At 34.6% G+C, this 20828-nt stretch overlaps 1 protein-coding gene and 1 pseudogene across 1 annotated transcript in view; one reads left to right on the top strand and one right to left on the bottom strand.

Annotated features, from left to right (window-relative positions):
- The window catches only part of LOC138309539 (transmembrane 9 superfamily member 1-like), a 48796-nt gene that overhangs the window by 7062 nt on the left and 20906 nt on the right, over positions 1 to 20828 (top strand). The window lies entirely within an intron of this gene.
- LOC138309538 (very-long-chain (3R)-3-hydroxyacyl-CoA dehydratase 2-like) lies at positions 5800 to 19377 on the bottom strand (annotated as a pseudogene).

The raw sequence follows: 20828 nt of genomic DNA, 5'->3' as shown, positions 1-20828 counted from the left end.
ATGTGGGAACATTTTGTGAAATTCTATTCTTCATGAATTTATTCAAGTACAATATTACCACATGGAATTATTCATGTATAATATACACATTTATTATTTATGTACAATATATATACACATGAATTAATTCATGTACCACATATTACACATAAATTAGCCAGTTCAATATATATATTAACATGTTTTATTCATGTACAATATATAACATGATAAATTATTCAGGTTAATATACGATATTACACATGAATTATATTCATGTACAATATATATACACATAAATATCCAGGTTCAATATCATTATATACACATGAATTATTCATGTACGATATTACACGTGATTTATGCAAAATATACATATTCACATGAATTATTCATGTACGATATACACATGAAGTTATTCATGTACAATATACATATTCCTGAATTATTCATGTACAATATTCACATGAATTATTTTATGTACAATATTCACATGAATTATTCATGTACAATATTCACATGAATTACTCATGTACAATATTCACAATGAATTAGTCATGTACAATATTCACATGAATTAGTCATGTACAATATTCACATGAATTATTCATGTACAATATTCACATGAATTACTCATGTACATTATTCACATGAATTATTCATGTACAATATTCACATGAATTATTCATGTACAATATAAATAGATAAATGTATTGGTTTTAGAGCCTTGAGTGTGTTAGGAGTCTCGGTGTGAGTGTGTGTAAGTTAAGTCATGTGTTGTGTGTGTGTTAAGTTGAGTGTGTATTAAATAAATGTGGAACCATGAATGTGTATAATGTGTATGATAAATGAGGTATGTAACATATATAGATAAAAGGCTGGATCCCAGCTGTTAATCCATTACAGTTTATATATGTGAGTGGAAGATCCGATCAGTTCTACTCATAGTTCAGAAACATATTAATAATCATCATTAAAAAGACATGACTAGTATGAATTAGATTGAGCAGTGTTTTTGATTGTTATAAACCAATTTGTTCTAGCAATAAATTTATTATTGGGATACCTGTATATCTAATATCATTGTTAACAAATACCTACTGTGGATACCTGTATATCGAATATATTGTTAACTTACTACTGTGAAGCGTATATATAATATCATTGTAAACAAATTCCTATGTGAACCGTATATCTAATATCATTTGTTAACAAATACATTTGTAACAAATACCATACTGTGGATACCTGTATATTCTAATATCATTATAAACAAAATTCTATGTGGATACTGTATTTACTTTCATAAACAAATTACCTACTGTGATTATCTAATCTCATGTTAACAAATACCTACTGTGGATAATATATCAATTCAATTGTTAACAAATACCTACTGTGGATACATTGTTAACAATACTTACGTGGATACCTGTATATCTAATATCATTGATAACAAATACTACTGTGGATACACTAATATCATTGTAAAACAAATACCTACTGTGAACCGACTTATTTACCTGCCTGTATTAAAGATTTCTCCTTCTTTCTTGGGGTGATATGAAATCACGCAAAAACTGTTTCAAGTACAGATAAAGTAGTACTCCAGAAGTCTAGATCGCAAAGTCAAATCTCAATGGAAAACGTCCCACTAGGTAAAAAATGTGAAATGAAATCACAACGAAAAATAAGTTGTTTACAGTTTGCATCTTTCTTGCTGGTAGGTATTGATTCCAATGTTATGTCTTTGTGGGTGTAACATATTTTAGATATGAACTACATGCGTAACAAGCGATACCTAATTTAAGGGCAGATAACTCTGTTTATCTAAAAGATCAGGAGTACTCCCTTGTGTACATGTATTTTGTGAGTGTCCACTTGGATATCTTGGAGCAAGTTTCATATTTATTACTTTTATTGTATTTATTTTTTTTTTTTTTTTTTTTTTTTTTTTCACATTCTGACGGAACAGAGTGAAATATTAAGACTTTGACCAGATAACATAGCTCAATTTAGTTGAACATTTCATATCAGGGCGTACAATGATATAGGGGGCCGGGGATGATAGAAAAGTGGAAGAAATAATTTCTATTTTAAAATTCTACTTTGTGTTACTCATAGAGAGGGGTTTGAGTATACTACAATATACAATATTCGCGAGATTTATTTATCTGTTTTCTATTTGTGCATAATGGCTTTAGCCATAGACCCAAGCACTTTATAGGTACATCAGCTACATGTAATACGCTGTATTTATTTTGCTCTGTGCAGGAAAACCACAAATAATACATTTTTCCTATTTCCTGAAGGAAAATGCGTCTATATGTGTATCTCTATTATTTTTATAATCAAATTTGGATATATGATTACAATTTTTGAAGTTTCGTTTAAGATAGTTTTGTTTTGTTATGAAGATACACTTTACCTCGTATAACACATGTCACATGATAGTTTAAGTGTGTAAAGTACAAAGTTGGTTGCTCTCGCACAAGTAAATTAATTTTAAATGGTTTTGGCACATCAAGAGTTCCATATTTTGAGAGGGATGATAAAATGTTACCATGGCTAACTGTTTATGTTGGTGTGTTCTGTTGTGTTATTAGTGCTTGTGGTTCTGTAAACAAACTTATTTTGGTGAGTGCGATTATAATTCACGTATTTGTATTTTCACAGGTGATAATACATGTATATCACGAAAATTGATCACCATAAGGAATAGTAAAAACACTAAATGAAGTCGCCATGAAAATTAGCTTGTTATCCAGTAAGTGATGCTAGTATAGATCCCGTGAATATTTTTATTTTAATGTATGGCCACACCTGGAGGCCATTATCATCCAATAGAGTATGTGTGTGGTAGGATATGGCATGTGTGGAACGACTGTTCTGTTGTGCTTTATATACCATATACATAAATCAGTCAAGATTTTTACGTATTTTGACAGTATATACAGCAACCCATTCTCTATAAAAGTAGTGACGTTTTTGGACATGACTCAGTCTGATTACACATTCCAAAACTTGAGTCAGATCTGTAAATATTTTACGTGGTTAATGACTTCGGTATGTGTTTCGTTATTAGTGGGGGTTATCTGTCTCTAGATAAACAACTATATATACAACAAATGAAAGTGAGGCTCAGTTATAGGTACATCCAAACAATGTTAGAGGTTTAGCACGACAAGATCACACCAAACTAAGTTTTCGGTCATTACGTCGTGTCTATCGAGATGTCTGATATTGTTTTTATCAATATCGCCGTGTCAAACTTACTTATTTGATTAATTTAGATGGACATGGATGCAGATTTGAACAAATACTGTTCTAGATTATTTCATTGCAAGAGGTTCTTTCATTAGATGTACATTTCACAGAGTTGAGTATGGATGTATTAAATTTCATAATGTTTCTTGGATCCGTTGTAAGAAGAGAACTGTTAAAGTCTATATATAGAGCGGAACTACTTACAATTGTGTATATAATATATAGTGGTCGGATGACCAAGTCCTCAGAATCTGAGCTGGTTTTTAGATTTTTGTAATGAGAAACATTCAGACTAAATGAAAATAACAACGGTTCAATGTTTATGAAAAATAGACAGATGAAACTGGGATGAAAATCGTTTTGGTTGAAGACCGGCTGGGGCAGATTTCAGATGATATATAAACCTGGGTCAGAGATTGAAGAATTTAATTTTAATGTAAATTTTCACTAAAGATATAGTGGTATTGTTTATCCAAACTGTATGGTTTCTATTCTACATATTGATATTTATTTTACGTTTAATTTATCGTAGATATCGGTCTTCTTGACACAAGTTGAATAATTTGCTTAAAAATGCTGGCTTCTTTTTTTTTTTTTTTGAACATGTAATAAATCTCTGTTGAGGCACAAAAATTAAGTATATTAAACATGTCCATTGTCAAGATTAGAAAACTGTATTTTAAAAGAAAATAATATTTGAAATGACAATCCTTGCAAACAAAGAGCCGCCTCACATTAACAACACATTTTCAGTGATCAGTATGTGCAGCTTGCGTGTCACAGCCTGATGCGGGGCTTGTCACAGCCTGAAAGTAGTTTGGCCGTCGCCCCAGCTTGGTGTAGTTGGGCGGTCGCCCCAGTTGGTCTGTAGTCGGCCGTCGTCTCCCCGTGTAGTTGGCGGCCCCAGTCTCGTCGTCCCCGTAGCCTGGTGTAGTTGGGCGCCAGTCTGGTGTAGTCCCGTCGCCCCAGCCTGATGTCGCCCAGTCGGTGTAGTCGGCCGCTCGTCCCAGTGTAGTTGGGGTGGGCGTGGACTGATGTGTCGGGCGTTGTATCTCGGTGTGATATAACGAGTGGTAGACTGTTGATTGTTATACAGTAGAAATACTGCCAGTACACCCATCTTATCTATGTAAATTGCTAATAAAACAGAATAACTATATTGGGCGATTTCTTTACATAGTGTGTTGACTTTTCTGTTATTCTAACTCTTGATCGGTATATAATACCATAGTCGGTTGTTTTACATGGGGATGAAATTTTCCTTGATTTGGAGGGATATTGCTATTATGGCAAAATTTTAATCTGCAAAAATATTGGCAAATTGTTATGATATAAACCTGAAAGCCAATGCAGAAATTAAAATAGCGCCACAAATTTTACATTATTACTACAATTAGTTAAAAACATTTTGACCTTGCGTAAAATAAAACAGCTGTTCAAATATAATTTTACTGATGGATTTTCAGAATTACTTGCTTTTAAGAACAAATATCGTCTTCCAATTCCAGGTGTTACATTGATTCCTTTGTAATTATCCATTGCTATTTTCCTGAATCTACATGAACATCAATGTGACCGAGTCTTGATATGAATTTCAATCACTGCCTCCTAAAGGCTGAACATAGAATCAGCTAAATAGATTCTTAAGCCAAGCACCACATTGTGGTTACCAGGGTTACAGACAGAAGGTTTTAAAAGCAGATGGCTACCAGGGGTACAGACGGAAGGTTTTAAAGCAGACAGATGATTGGTTAAAAATAACAAAGAATAATTTATATTTAACTTTATGTATTTCATTAAGAAAACGTAAAGTTGTTCTCTCAAATCAGGTGATATTATTTTAACATGTCAATATCACATCTTCAAAAGAACTTAAATCATAATAGAAAAATGTATGACAGGAATTCAAAGGATACATGATTTCCATAAAAAAATTGATGACATATAAATATGGTGATTAATTTAGAACATTATTTTATTAGACACTGGCTGTTGAGTGTTCTGGTGTAAATCTATTATATAGACTTATAAAGGTGGATAAAGACGCTATCGGCACACGGCACTAAATCTGATAGTGATATTAATCATCAAAAGGTGTTCCATAAAATGACATTTACAGATTTTGCTAGTGTATGAAAGCCTTTGTAATAGTTTCATTACAAATGTAAACCCTTTCATTAGGTGATAAAAATGTTTTACAAGTTCTGACAAAGTAGTGGGCCTTTTGTACAGGAACATCACACATTATATGTATACTGGGGCTGTATATACATGTGTGTGTACGTCTTTTTTTTACCAAACATTTTATGCTTAATATTGACTTCACTAAATCCATTTCTGTACCAGTATATCGTTTATATTATAAAATGATTTATTAGTGAATTAATCGACTTTACTAACCTTCTCAAAATCAGATAAGCCATAGAAACTAGATTGAGTGAAAACTAGTATATTAACAGCATCACTGTGTTGGACATGGCACTACATGTATTTACAAGTGTGTAACAAAGAAAAGATATTGAGCATGTACTTCATTTACATCACACAATTAATGATAAGGGTCATCATCAACATTACAACACAATGACAACATTCTTATCTGATTAACAAGCACTACAGATTTCACACTGATGATAAAGTCATTCGCATGTCATGTACGGCCCGTATATTATACAATGATTGTTTTCCACACCAGGTATCCCTGGTACTGGAGATCTCCATTCAATTTATTCTTTCTTTTTACTGGCCCCTCCGATGACTTTTTTTTCGCTGGTTCACCATGTGCATGAAAAGTTGTGGAAATACTGAAACAGAAAACAAAACACACTATTTCACAAAGTACAAGACACATGACATGGCATGAGTTTTATGCCTAAAATATTGCATGACGCTGTGAAAACAATACCACGATGCCACAAAGGTGGGTTCCATAGACTGATTTCTAAAACCCAAGGCAAGCCAAAACGCTTACATTTGTAATACATCTCTCAACTAACCTTTGGCTTTTTCGTTTAACTTCTATTAAAAACAGGATAATTTAAAGATGTGTCAGACTTATTAAGCGGGAGAAAGTCAGAGTACCCTGAGAAAAACCACTACTTGGTTGCCAATGAATCACCATCAAAGGTCTCCATCCTCGATACTCCAGGGGTTCCGATCACTTACAATCTCTACACCCCTGGGACTATCTCATAGTTGAACTGAAGGCAGCTCAAGGGAACTTTAAAACTACAGTCAACCACAGTGGGACTGTTATAAGGCTCTTTTGGTGTACATCAAAGGACTAAATTACCTGTTCTGTTCTGTTGCCTCCAATTTTACTACTGTTTCAATTTCCAAATATTTTACTGACAAAAAAGATGTTAAGTATCAATAGGGATTAGATATCAGGCAAAACCTATCTTAGTGTTTCTCATTCTGTTTCACCTCCGTAATGGTTCTGGATTGGGTCTATCGCCAGCGACTAGGTAGCTAAATTGGTAAAACTCTCCGGCTAGTTTCAGAAGGGTTCCAAGTACAAATCTCGGTCTGGTCGTGCATTTTTCTGCTCCTACTACACCTCGTTAACCTCTTCACCCCTGTAATTTCATTATGGACTGTTCTAGTTATCCAAGAAGATCAGTCCAGATGTGTCTTCAGGGGTGTATGAGTTTAAGTGGGAAAACCAGATAGCTCAATACGAGGGTTTCCAGATCCCAAAACACATGGGTAAGTACAATTTATCGTCGATTTGTGCCATCATCCGGTGATTATCGTCATCATTTGACATGATTTTTGTGACGTCATAAGCACCCGAAGGTGGGACTAATCGACGGTAAATAGTACTTAACCCACGTCGTTTTGGGATCTCAAAACCCCCGTATTGGTAGAGCTCTCCGACTAGTGTAAGAAGGGGTATTGGGTTCGAAGCTTTTATTTCTCAGCTCCTACTACACCTCATTAAGGTGAGGAAAACTAGTACTTACCTGGAATATAGGTTAACATAGCACCCAGGAGGAAGTAATAGTAGTTAAAGGACATTTTGGCCACGTTAGGTAGCGGTATAGAGTAGAGTTGTCTCTCCTTGACGTACGGGCAGACTGGCGTAGATCGTGAGTAATTCTCCCTGTAAGTAAAGCATAGGTCATTACTCTACCTGTGTATCAATAGTCGTTACAACTTACTTTGCTTGTAATCATTTCACTGCTGCTTGACATCATATACAGTTTACAGCTACATTTATATATTCATTTGAAGTTAATCCTGGTATTGCCTTACTGTAAACCAACTTTCTTTTGCGTGCAATTCGCTTTGGCGAATTTCACAATCCAAGTAAAATTTTCAAAATAAAATTTATTTTCGCAAAATGATATCAACATAATTCATATTCGACATGAATTATAATTTCTAAATCTGTGAATATTAATGTTTTCAGATGGAAATCTGTTGATAGTTGATTTACATTTAAATCTTATAAAAAATGTTGTCCAAGATGAGGGGAAATCTAGGATAAATCCTTTCACAACAGTATTTTGACACCTATTTATAGTCTTTGCTACACTGATATCATAATTGAGACATCACTTACCGATACACCTATTGGGTATAGCACTAGGAAGAATGTGTACCTGTAAATCAGAAGGAACAATGTTAAAGTTCAACCATGTCGATGATAGGATTTTCATAACAGTATAAGTGTATAAAATACAGGTTTAATCTGGATATTTATCAGAAACTTTTCTTTGATATACTTTATGAAAGGTTTAAACAACCTTGTTAATAACATTGTTTACATATAACAAAACTGATGTTTGGCTGGACAATGTTTAGCTTCAAGTTATCTGGGTTTTCAAACATGTATGTAAGCTTGAATAGATAGTGAAAAGTTCATGACCACCAGTATTCTGTACCATCAAATTAAACAAGGTCCTTAAATGTTGTAGAGAAATAAAGATTAAAATTACAAAGGATCTTTGAGTATATAAGTTGTTATGGTTATAGTATGGTCAGGAGTGATTTGATTAAGTAATAAGTTGTTACCATCCCTTAAACCCAAATTTATATGTTATGGTCTATAGTATGGTTAGGACGTGATGATTTATGTAATAAAGTTGTTACCTCCCTTACAAATATATGTTATGTTATAGTATGGTTAGAGTGATGATTATGTATTAAGGTTGTTACCTCCCTTACAAATTTATATATGTTAAGGTGAGTTATAGTAAGGTTGTTAACTCCCTTACATATTTGTTATAGTGATGGTCCAGATTAAGTAATAATGTTGTTACCTCCCTTACAAATATATGTTATAGTAGGTTTAGAGTGATGATTAAGTAATAAGGTTGTACCTACCCTTACAAATATATGTTAGTTACTAGTAAGGTTTTAGAGTTATGATTAAGTAATAAGGTTGTTACCTTCCCTTACAAATATATGTTATGGTTACTTGTGTAGGTATAGAGTAAATGATTAAGTAATAAGGTTTGTTACCTCCCTTTACAAATGATATGTTAATGGTTTCAGTAATGGTCAGTGTGATGATTAAGTAATAAAGTTGGTTACCCCCCCTACAATTAGTTGGTTATAGTTATAGTGTGGTTAGAGTGATGATTAAAAGTAATAAGCATTGTTACCTCCCTTACAAATATGATGTTATAGTTATAGTAAGGTCAGAGTAATGATTAAGTAATATAGGTTGTTACCTCCCTTATACAATATTATGTTATGGTTACAGTATGGTCAGAGTGATGACTTAAGTAATGAAGTTGTTACCTACCTTACAAATATAATGTTATGTTATAGTATGTAGTCAGTGTGTAATGATTTAAGTAATTAAAGTCTGTTACTATCCCTTCACAACTATATGTTATGGTTCTTGTTAAGGTCAGAGGTGATGATTAAGTAAAATGTTTTAAGGGGTTGTTACCTCCCTTACAATTATTATGTTATAGTTATAGTATGGTTGAGTGAGTGTTGATTAAGTAATAAGATTGTTACCTCCCCTTAACAATTATATGTTGATGGTTACTAGTCATGGGTCACGGGAGTGATGATTAAGTAATAAAGTTGGTTACCTCACTTAACAAATTTATGTCTATCGGTTATAGTAAGGTTATAGAGTGAACTGATTTAAGTAATAAGGTTGTTACCTCCTTTACAAATATATGTTATAGTTATAGTATGGTCAGAGTGAATGAGTAAGTAATAAGGTTAGTTAACTCCCTTTACAAATTTATAATTACTGGTTATAGTATGGTCTGAGTGATGATTAAGTAAATAAGGTTGTTACCTCCTTACAAATATATGTTATCAGTTATAGTATGGTTTAGAGTGTAATGATTAAGTAATTAAGGTTGTTACCTCCCTTACAAATATCATGTTATTGGTTATATAGTTATGGTCAGAGTGATGATTAAGTAATAAGGTTGTTCCTCCCTTACAAATATATGTTATGGTTATCAGTATGGTCAGAGTGATGATTAAGTAATAAGGTTGTTACCTCCTCTTACAAATAATATGTTATTTGTTATAGTAGTGGTACAGAGTGATGATTAAGTAATAATAATAAGGTTGTTACCTCCCTTACAAATATATGTTATGGTTATAGTATGGTCAGAGTAATGATTAAGTAATAAGGTTGTTACCTCCCTTACAAATATATGTTATGGTTATAGTATGGTCAGAGTAATGATTAAGTAATAAGGTTGTTACCTCCCTTACAAATATATGTTATAGTTATAGTGTGGTTAGAGTAATGATTAAGTAATAAGTTCGGTACCTCCATTACAAATATATGTTATAGTTTTATAGTACTGGTCTAGATTGATCGTTTAATTTAAGTAATAACAAATATATTTGTTACCTCCCTTACAGTGTATATTAAGTAATACAGTTGTTATCCCTTTCAAATATATGTTATAGTTATAGTTGATGGTCTGAGTGATGGATTAAGTAATAAGGGTTGTTCACCTCCCATATCATATGTTATGGTTATAGTTATGGTAAGAGTTAATGCTTAAGTAATAAAGTTGTTACCTACTTTATCAAATATTATGTTAATGTTATAGTAAGGTTCAGAGTTGATGATTAAGTAATAAGGTTGTTACCTCCCTTACAAATATATATTTGTTATTGTAAGGTCTGTATGATGATTTAAGTAATAAGGTTGTTACCTCCCTTAGAGTAATGATTAAGTAATTAAGTAATCGTTTACCTCCCTTACAAATATACTGTTATAGTTATAGTGATGGTCAGAGTGATGATTAAGTAATAAGGTTGTTACTCTCCATTACACATTATGGTTATTTATAGTTTATAGTTAGGTCAGAGTACATTGATTATAGTTATAGTTCGATACCTCCCTTACAAAATATATGTTTTTAGTTATAGTCATGGGTCAGAGTGATGCATTAATTTAAGGATTGTTACCTCCAACTTCACAAATATATGTTATAGTTATTGTAAGGTCAGAGTTGATGAATTAAGTAATAGGGTTGTTTACCTCCCTTAGACAAATATATGTTTTTAGTATGGTTTTGATGAATAGTAATAAGGTTGTTACCTCATCTTACACAATATAATGATTAAGTAATAAGGGTTGTTACTCCCTTACAAATATATGTTATAAGTTATAGTAACGGTCGAGTATGGTTAAGTATAGATTGTTATTGATTAAGTTTAATAGGTTTAGGTGATGTTAAGTTTTTTAAAAAAAAGATTGTTACTCCCTTACAAATATATGTTATTAGTTATAGTAAGGTCAGAGTAATGATTAAGTAATAAGGTTGTTACCTCCCTTACAAATATATGTTATGGTTATAGTATGGTCAGAGTGATGATTAAGTAATAAGGGTTGTTACCTCCCTTACAAATATATGTTATCGGTTACAGTATGGTCAGAGTGATGAGTATCGTAATATGTAATAAAGTATATGTTATAGTGTATAGTAAGGACAGAGTTACAAGTATAAGGTTGTTACCTTTCCAAATATATGTTATAGTTATAGTTGTTCAGAATTATGATTAGTAATAAGAATGTTGTTCCCTCCCTTGTTACTTATAGTGCTGGTAAATGATCAAGTAATAAAGTTATAGTTATAGTGTGGTCAGGTGTGATGATTAAGTAATAAAGTTGTTACCTCCCTTACAAATATCTGTTATATAGTTATCAGTGTGGTCCAGAGTGATGATCCCTCTACCAAATATGTAATAAAGTTGTTACCTCCCTTACAAATATATGTTATTGGTTATAGTGATGGTCAGAGTGAGGATTAAAGTAATAAAGTTGTTACCTCCCTCTACAAAATATATGTTATAGTTATAGGTGTGGTCAGAGTGATGATTACGTAATAAGTTGTTACCTCCCATTACAAACATAATGTTTATGGTTTTAGTGGTCAGAGTGATGATTAAGTAATAAAGTTGTTACCTCCCTTACAAATAATATGTTATTGTTATAGTATGGTCAGAGTGATGATTAAGTAATAAGGTTGTTACCTCCCTTACAAATATATGTTATAGTTATAGTATGGTCAGAGTAATGATTAAGTAATAAGGTTGTTACCTCCCTTACAAATATATGTTATGGTTATAGTATGGTCAGAGTGATGATTAAGTAATTAACGTTGTTACCTCCCTTACAAATATTATGTTATTAGTTATAGTATGGTCAGAGTGATGATTAAGTAATTTAATGTTTCCTCCCTTTACAAATATATGTATGTTACCTCTCCTTTACAAATATATGTTATAGTTATGTTATTGTTATAGTAAGGTCAGAGTAATGATTATGTCATAAAGATTGTTACCTCCCTTACAATTATTATGTTATAGTTATAGTATGGTCAGAGCTGATGATTAAGTAAATAAGTTGTTACCTCCCTTACAAAATTTATGTTTATGGTTATGTATACGGTCAGAGTAATGATTAAGTTATAAGATTCGTTACCTCCCTTACAAATTATAATGTTATAGTTTTAGTCAAGGTTCAGAGTGATGGATTAAGTAATACGATTGTTACCTCCCTTACAAAAATATATGTTATGGTTATAGTATGGTCCAGAGTGATGATTAAGTAATAAGGTTGTTACCTCCCTTACAAATATATGTTATGGTTATAGTATGGTCAGAGTAATGATTAAGTAATAAGATTTGTTACCTCCCTTACAAATATTGATATGGTATATAGTTATGGTCAGGAGTGATGATTAAGTAATAAGGTTGTTACCTCCTCTTACAAATATTGTTATAGTTATAGTATGGTCAGAGTGACTTGATTAAGTAATAGGTTGTTACCTCCCTTAGAAATATATGTTAAAGTTTAGTACAGGTCTGCAAGATTGTAAATAAGTTGTACCTCCTTACTAAATATATGTTATGGTATATAGTGAAGGTTCAGAGTAATGATTAAGTAGTAAAGAGGTTGTTACCTCCCTTACAAATATATGTTTTGGTCTATAGTAAGGTCTGAGTGAATGATTAAGTAGATAAGGTTGTTACCCCCTTTTTTTTCCCTTACAATTATATGTTATAGTTATAGTAAGGTCAGAATGATGATTAAGTAATAAGGTTGTTAACTCCTTTACAAACAAATATATGTTATAGGTATATAGTATGGTCAGGAATAATGATTATGTAATAAGGATTTTTACCTACCTTACAAATTATATGTTTTGGTTACTAGTATGGTCAGATAATGATTAAGTAATAAGATTGTTACCTCGCTTACACCAAATATATGTTGATAGTATGTGTTGGTCAGAGTAATGATTAAGTATTAAGGTTGTTAACCTCCCTTTACAAAATTATGTGTTAGTTATAGTAATGTCAGAGTGATGATTAAAGTAATAAGGTTTGTTAACCTCCTTACAAATATATAGTTTATAGTTATAGTGTAGGTCAGAGTGTGCATGATTATGTCATAAAGTTGTTACCTCCACTTACAAATCTATGTTTTATAGTTTACAGTTATGGTCAGAGTGATGATAAAGTTATTAAGTTACTTGTTACCTCCCTTACCAAATATTATGTTTATTATGTTATAGTTATGGTCAGAGTGATGGATTAAAGTAATAAAGGTTTGTTTACCTCCCTTACCAAATTATATGTTTATAGTATTTAGTAATTGGTTCAGAATAACTGGCTTAGTATTAAGATTGTTACCTCCCTTAACATATTTCCTGTTATAGTTATAGTGTTTGGTCAGAGGGTATTGATTAAGTAATTAAAGTTGTTACCTCCTTACAAAATATATGTTATGGTTACGTATGGTCAGAGTGTTGATTAAGTATAAGGTTGTTACCTCCCTTACAAATATCTGTGTATAGTTTATATGTAGGTCAGAGTAATGATTAAGTAATAAGGTTGTTACCTCTCCTTACCAAATATATGTTTATAGTTATTGTGTAGGGTCAGACGTAATGATTAAGTATTAAGGTTGTTACCTCCCCTTACATATTATATGTTATGAGTTTATAGTGTGGTCAGAGTAATGATTAGTAATAAGGTTATTACCTCCTTACTAATATGATGTTATAGTTATTAGTTTGGTCCAGAGTAATGATTAAGTAATTTAAGGATTGGTACTCTCCCTTGACCAAATATATGTTATAGTTATAGTAAGGTTAGGGCTGATTGATTAAGTATGAAACGGATTGTTACCTCCCTTACAAAATATCATGTTATCAGTTGATTTATTCAGTAAGAGTCAGGAGTGGATGATTAAGTAATTAAGGTTGTTATCATCCCTTTACAAAATATATCATGTTAATCCCGAATAGATTTAATAAACCGAAAGTTTGTTTTGTTATTTAGTTTTGAAAACGTAATTAAAAGTACAAAGGACGGTTCAACAGGACTTTGTTTTCACCTTCTCATTGCAGGATGAGCTGATTTTTCCCCTTACCTTGCCTGCTATATATATCAATTGAGGTCCGTGGGGTGGATCAGCCTAATGGAGATTTAAACTCATTAACTTAAGGTCTACACACTATCGAAAGACACAATTCACTTACATCTATCAAAAATAAAATCCTATATGATCCTAGAGACTAAAAGGAAACCTGTTCTTACCTGCACCATTGTAAAGGATAAGGGACCATCCCCCTACTAGGCACGAGAAGTAGAACGAATATCGTACAATTTCTGTGATGGTCCCACGCCAAGATAAACATGAACACGCCAATAGTCGTCTGTACCTAGAAATACGAAACAATTGTCACTTACAGGTCAAGGCCAGGACGTGTCATGGAGGTACTCCTGGTATATGACAAAAGTGCAATATGAAGTTAAGATTTGGGAAATGACAAATATGGAGATATATGAACTTATAATAATGAATAAAATTAATGTTCCCTTCAATACAATTTTCTCTATGTCTAAAATATGAAATCTTTGACACACTTCTTGTAACGTGACTTGTATGAGAGAGCTCATCTGTTTTTGGGGTTTTTTTTCCCGCATACTAGAATAGGTAATTTGAAGAACATTTCGTGTAGAGTTCTATTCTAGAGCAATAACTGATGATCTAAATAATCCTTTATAAGACTAGAAAGATAACAGAAATTTTAGTTAATATCATAATATACACCCTTACCAGCTCAACAGTGTAGGTGATTATTACAGTGGCTGTATTTACAATATTTTGATGTTTATGGTGGTGTATCTCTATGTGTATATCATGCACTCCACAGTATCCATGTGTTGTGTGAAGTCTGTCGTGTGTTGTGTGAAGTCTGTCATGTGTTGTGTGAAGTCTGCCATGTGTTGTGTGAAGTCTGCCATGTGTTGTGTGTGAAGTCTGCCATGTGTGTGTTGTAAGTCTGCCATGTGTTGTGTGTGAAGTCTGCCATGTGTTGTGTGAAGTCTGTGTGTTGTGTGGAAGTCTTGCCATGTGTTGTGTGTGAAGTCTGCCGTGGTGTTGTGTGAAGTCCTGATGTGTTGTGTGAAGTCTTGCCATGTGTTGTGTGAAGTCTGCCCATGTGTTGTGTGTGGACATGTGTTGTGTGAAGTCTGCCATGTGTGTGAAGTGTGTGTAAGTGGCCATGTGTTGTGTAAGTCTGCCATGTGTTGTGTGTGAAGTCTGCATGTGTGTTGTTTGAAGGTCTGACATGTGTTGTGTGTGAAGTCTGCCGTGTGTTGTGTGAAGTCTGCTGATGTGTTGTGTGAAGTCTGCCATGTGTTTGTGTGATGTCTGTGTGAAGTCTGCCATGTGTTGTGTGTGTGAAGTCTGCCATGTGTTGTGTGTGGAAGTCTCGCATGTGTTGTGTGAAGTCTGCCATGTGTTGTGTGAAGTCTGCCATGTGTTGGGTAAGTCTGCCATGTGTTGTGTGAAGTATGCCAGTGTGATGTTCATGTGTTGTGTGCCAAGTCTGCCATGTGTTCGTAGTGTGAAGTCTGCCATGTGTTGTGTGAAGTCTGCCATGTGTTGTGTGATGTGTAAGTCTGCCATGTGTTGTGTGTACTCTGTAGTCTGCCATGTGTTGTTGTTGTAGTCATGTGTTGTGTGGAAGTCTGCCATGTGTTGTGTGTGAAGTCTGCCATGTGTTGTGTCGAAAGTCTGGTGTTGTTGTGAAGTCTGCTGTTGTGTTATGTGTGTGCATGTGTGAAGTCTGCCATGTGTTGTGTGTGAAGTTTTGTGGTGTTGTGTGAAAGTCTGCCATGTGTTGTGTGTGAAGTCTGGCCATGTGTTGTGTGAAGTCTGCATGCATGTGCCATTGTGTGTAAGTCTTGCAATGTGTTGTGTGTAGGTCATGTGTTGTGTGAAGTCTGCAATGTGTTGTGTGAAGTCTGCCATGTGTTTGTGTGTGTTGTGTGAGTCTGCCATGTGTGTTGTCAATGCCCATTGAAGTCTGCCATGTGTTGTGTGAAGTCCTGCCATGTGTGTTGTGTGAACGTCCTGACAGGTGTTGTGTGAAGTCCTGACATGTGTTTGTGTGAAGTCTGCATGTGTTGTGTGTGATGTCTGCCGTTGTGTTGTGTGAAGTCTGCCATGTGTTGTGTGAAGTCTGCCATGTGTTGTGTGTGAAGTCTGCCATGTGTTATGTGAAGTCTGCCATGTTTGTTGCTGTGAAGTGTTGTGTGAATGTGTTGTGGTGAAGTCTGCCATTGTGTTGTAGTCTGTATGTTGTGTGTGGAGTCTTGCCATGTGTTGTGTGTAAGTCTATGTGTTGTGTGAAGTCTGCCATTGTTGTGTATGTCATTGCCATGTGTTGTGTGAAGTCTGACATGTGTTGTGTGAAGTCTGCCATGTGTTGTGTGAAGTCTGCCATGTGTGTTGTGTGTTGATGTAAGTCATGTGTTGTGTGTAAGTCTGCCATGTGTTGTGTTAATCTGCCATTGTGTTATTGTGAAGTCTGCCATGTGTTGTTGTAGTATGCAATGTGTGCCGTGAAGTGTGTGTTGTGTGAAGTCTGCCATGTGTTGTGTGTGTCTTGCCATGTGTTTGTGTGAAGTCTCCCATGTGTTGTTGAAGTGTGCCATTGTCTGAAGTCCGTTTGTGATCGTGTTGTGTGTAGTCTGCCATGTGTTTTGTGAAGTCTGCCATGTGTTGTGTGAAGTCTGCCATGTTTTGTGTGAAGTCTCATGTGTTGTGTGTGAAGTCTGCCATGTGTTGTGTGAAGTCTGTCTGTTGTTTGTGAAGTGTGTTGTGTGTGAAGTCTGCCTAGTGTTGTGTGTGAAGTCTGCCATGTGTTGTGTGAAGTCTGCCATGTGTTGTGTAAGTCTGCCATGTGTTGTGTGAAGTCTGACATGTGTTGTGTGAAGTCATGCCATTGTGTTGTGTGAATCTGCCATGTGTTGTGTGGAGTCTCCATGTGTTGTGTGAAGTCTGCCATGTGTTGTGTGAAGTCTGCCATGTGTTGTGTGAAGTCTGCCATGTGTTGTGTGATGTCTGCCATGTGTTGTGTGAAGTCTGCCATGTGTTGTGTGTCTGATGTGTTGGTGTAGTCATGTGTTGTGTGAAGTGATGTTGTGAAATCTTGCCTTGTGTTGTGTGTAGTCTGCCATGTGTTGTCGCTGACTCCCATGTCGTTGTGTGAAGTCATGTGTGTTGTAGAAGTCTGCCATGTGTGTGTGAAGTCTGCCATGTGTTGTGTGAAGTCTGAGCTGTGTTTTTGTGAAGTCTGCCATGTTTTTAAGTCTCCATGTGTTTGTGAAGTCTGCCATGTGTTGTTGGAAGTCTGTCATGTGTGTTGTGTGAAGTCTGCCATGTGTTGTGTGAAGTCTGCCATGTGTTGTGTGAGTCATGTGTTGTGTGTGAAGTCTGCCATGTGTGGTGTGAAGTCTCATGTGTTGTGTATGACGTTTGCCATGCGTTGTGTAACTCTGCCATGTTTGTATGAATTATACGTCTGCCATATATGTATTCATCTGTGCAATAATTAAAGTTATGCTGTTAGAGCTATTACAACTATATAATTTATTAAAAGTAAGAATGACATGAATAGCTGCATGTCATGAAAGATCCATATAAAGGTACAATAAAGACATGTACACCACCAGATCAGTGTGAGGATTAGCCAACCAATGCTGCTGTTTATTGTGTTTGGTTTGACCAGAGTTCCAATATCTCAAGGAGACACAACACAAATATCCCACAGTTCCCTACAGTCAAACTCCATATCGAGACTATCCTTAATCATAATCTTAGGTGTTTATAGGATGTTAGGCAAGGTAAAATCAAACCAAGTTTATAGTTTATTTATTACATAATTACACATAATGCCTTAATGAGTTAACAGTTAATTTAGGTACTTACCTCTGGAACACTGTAGGCTATTCCCCATGTGAGGAAAACACGTGAAAACACTTGGAATGCTGTCAAGACAACATTTGAACGTACAAGGCCAAAAGCACAATGGAATATCTACAAAAATAAAGATAAGACAACTGTATTCCACAATAAAAATAATGCATGCCAGATCTTTAAAGTTAAATCTCCAATATTTCCATGTCATTTATTTGGTGTTTAGTATTTTCCAATTAATAGTTCAGTGGATTTCATTAAGAAATTTTGTCTTTATTCTTTTGTAACAGGGCTAGAGAAGTGTGCCGCCAGCCGGGCATGACCCCGCAACCCTGAACTAACGGGTACACCACTCTACCGACAGAGCAAAAGGGAAATTCCCCCTAGCGTGAAGCTAGGAGGCGACCGTATCGCTGAGTACAATTAAAACCTGCTCTACTGCTCTCCCCTTTCAAATGTGTTCTCCCCGAACACACACAAACCCAGGTTCTATCTCCAACGAAGCCTCTCACTCATCTCATACAGCTTTCGCTCGGAGTGGCCTAAGGCACCAAATGTAACAGGTGAGAGTAGTGTGCCACCAGCTGGGATTCAAACCGGCAACCCCGGACTTACTGGTCCATCGTTCTTCCAACCTGAGCTAAAGGAAATTCCCTCCTAGCGCGAAGCTAGAAGGCGACTGTATCACGATGTACAATTAATTAATCATCTACTGAGGTGAGAAAGCTATCTTATATCTTCCTTATATACCAAAGTTCACCATATTGCATGCAGAGTTTTTACTATTGGGACAGGCCTTGTTACAAATACCACGTTTTTAACAACGCGAGTACACAATATAGACAATGATGTGAACCTCGAGAATAGCTGCTGTCTGGAAGATGTTGAGCAGGGGTGCCACGTCCTGGTAAACTCCTGTTATACTCTGGTTCGTCACCCAGTGGTTACCCAACGCCAACAGGATAGCACTCCATCTGTAATATATAGGAAGAAAGTAAATAATTGAAACTTAAAGAAAATAACTTTGATACTAATTATTTGAATCTTAATTATATATTTTATAATGTATTAATGATCACGTGTTTGCACTTCCTATTTTAGCATTAGACATTGTCACACATCAACATTTCTCTGTGCTTGCTATTAAGTAGTTTTCTCTGTGCTTGTTCAGTTTATTAGCAGGCTGTAACTTGACAAACAACTAATTCTTATTTTGCAAAATTATCTGCTCAAATATGGTTGAATGATACCAGCATGACACTAAATAGCATAGTTAACAAACATATTAAAACAAAGCAACAAACCCCAAAATTTGAGTAACATTATAAGCCACCCAGGTAAATCTTCGACAAGCTATCGTCCTGATTTGATCGCTCGGGAGAGGACTTCGGCACACCGGTAGACGCCATGTTTCTAATCGGGAGAAGATTGTAAATTGTGACTCGGAGAGAGGGGAATCGATTCCGGATAACCAGAAACATTCTGGGATAACGGATAAAATGAAGAAGAAAAAAAAAACACAGTTTCTAATTCATCAATCAACATTTTGAGTTATTGTTATTGTTTTTACCTAAAGTTATTCCAACATAGATTGTCTTGGTTCCCATATAAAGGAGTATGTGGTGTTTTTGGGGATTTATTTACAGAAAAAAGTCGCAAGTAACAAAAATTTTGAGGAAATGTTTTTTGACGACAAAAAAATATGAAAATATTTTTTTTTCCTCTGATTAGTATACTGAAAAGTTGTAGATAATTGTAAATATCAACATTACATTTGATACTGTTTTTTTTTGTGTCTACATTATTTGCATAACTACAAACATATATGTATATGCATATGTGTATGTTTCTGTTATAACCTATTGAATTTTCAAGTTGTTTGTCCATTTTCACAAAAAAAACTTCTTTTTTACAACTATTTTGCTTGCTCCAGAGAACCTGGTTGCTCAGCCTGTTGACCTTATTCACTTGCTACATGTGTATGTTATTATTCAGTTTGTTTGATTTAACATCTTTTAAACATTCAGGATTTGCTATGTTTTATGAGGTGAAGTAATATACCCATACATACACTGAAATACTCAAGAATTTATTTTTTGTTACGATAATGATATATTTTTATAACTCAATAATGGTAAAAAGATAGCGGTCGTCGCGTCAAGTTACATTACGCCGGAAATATCGAAATCTGCAGCACATGCAGCGAAAATATATAAATCTCACGAAAGTTTGCAGCAATATTGGTCACAGACTCACAGGGATCTGAGAATTAGTTACATTTTATATAATTATGGACCTTCAGATCCCATGTGATATTGGTTGCCTTTTACTCGTTGTTTCCAATGCATTTGATGTGCTATGCAAAGAATGGTCTATAAGATATTTATCATATGTATAATATTAAAGGATTTGTGCAGACAAAAATGATAATTTCAGTTTATGCTGGAAATGGCTTTATTAGCACGTGTAGAAACCTCTCCGTGTCGCGCGCGAACCGGAATAACCTGTAAGCCGTCGATATCGAGGTCAAATTTTTCTGACCACCCGGGCCCGATTATGCATATTTTCTAGCTCTAAACCGTGTGACGTCATAATAGTCCGTGGCTTATAGCTGTACTATAACTGATGTTTTATACATAACTCAAAACAGGAAAGGATGTTGACTGTTTATTGATGGATTGAATGGTTATCAGAAACCATAAAACAAATCTTTGGCGTTACAGGGGCTACTCCATCCTCGATACTCCAGGGCTTCCGATCACTAGCGATCTCTACACCCCTGGACTATCTCATAGTGAAATTGAAGGCAGTTCAGCCAAAAACATTTGACCAATCACAGGCCAGCAAAGATTTCCTTTGA

Source organism: Argopecten irradians, chromosome 15, assembly GCF_041381155.1.
Source record: "Argopecten irradians isolate NY chromosome 15, Ai_NY, whole genome shotgun sequence".
Lineage (NCBI taxonomy): Eukaryota > Metazoa > Mollusca > Bivalvia > Pectinida > Pectinidae > Argopecten > Argopecten irradians.
This window is presented reverse-complemented; position numbering and strand designations above follow the sequence as displayed.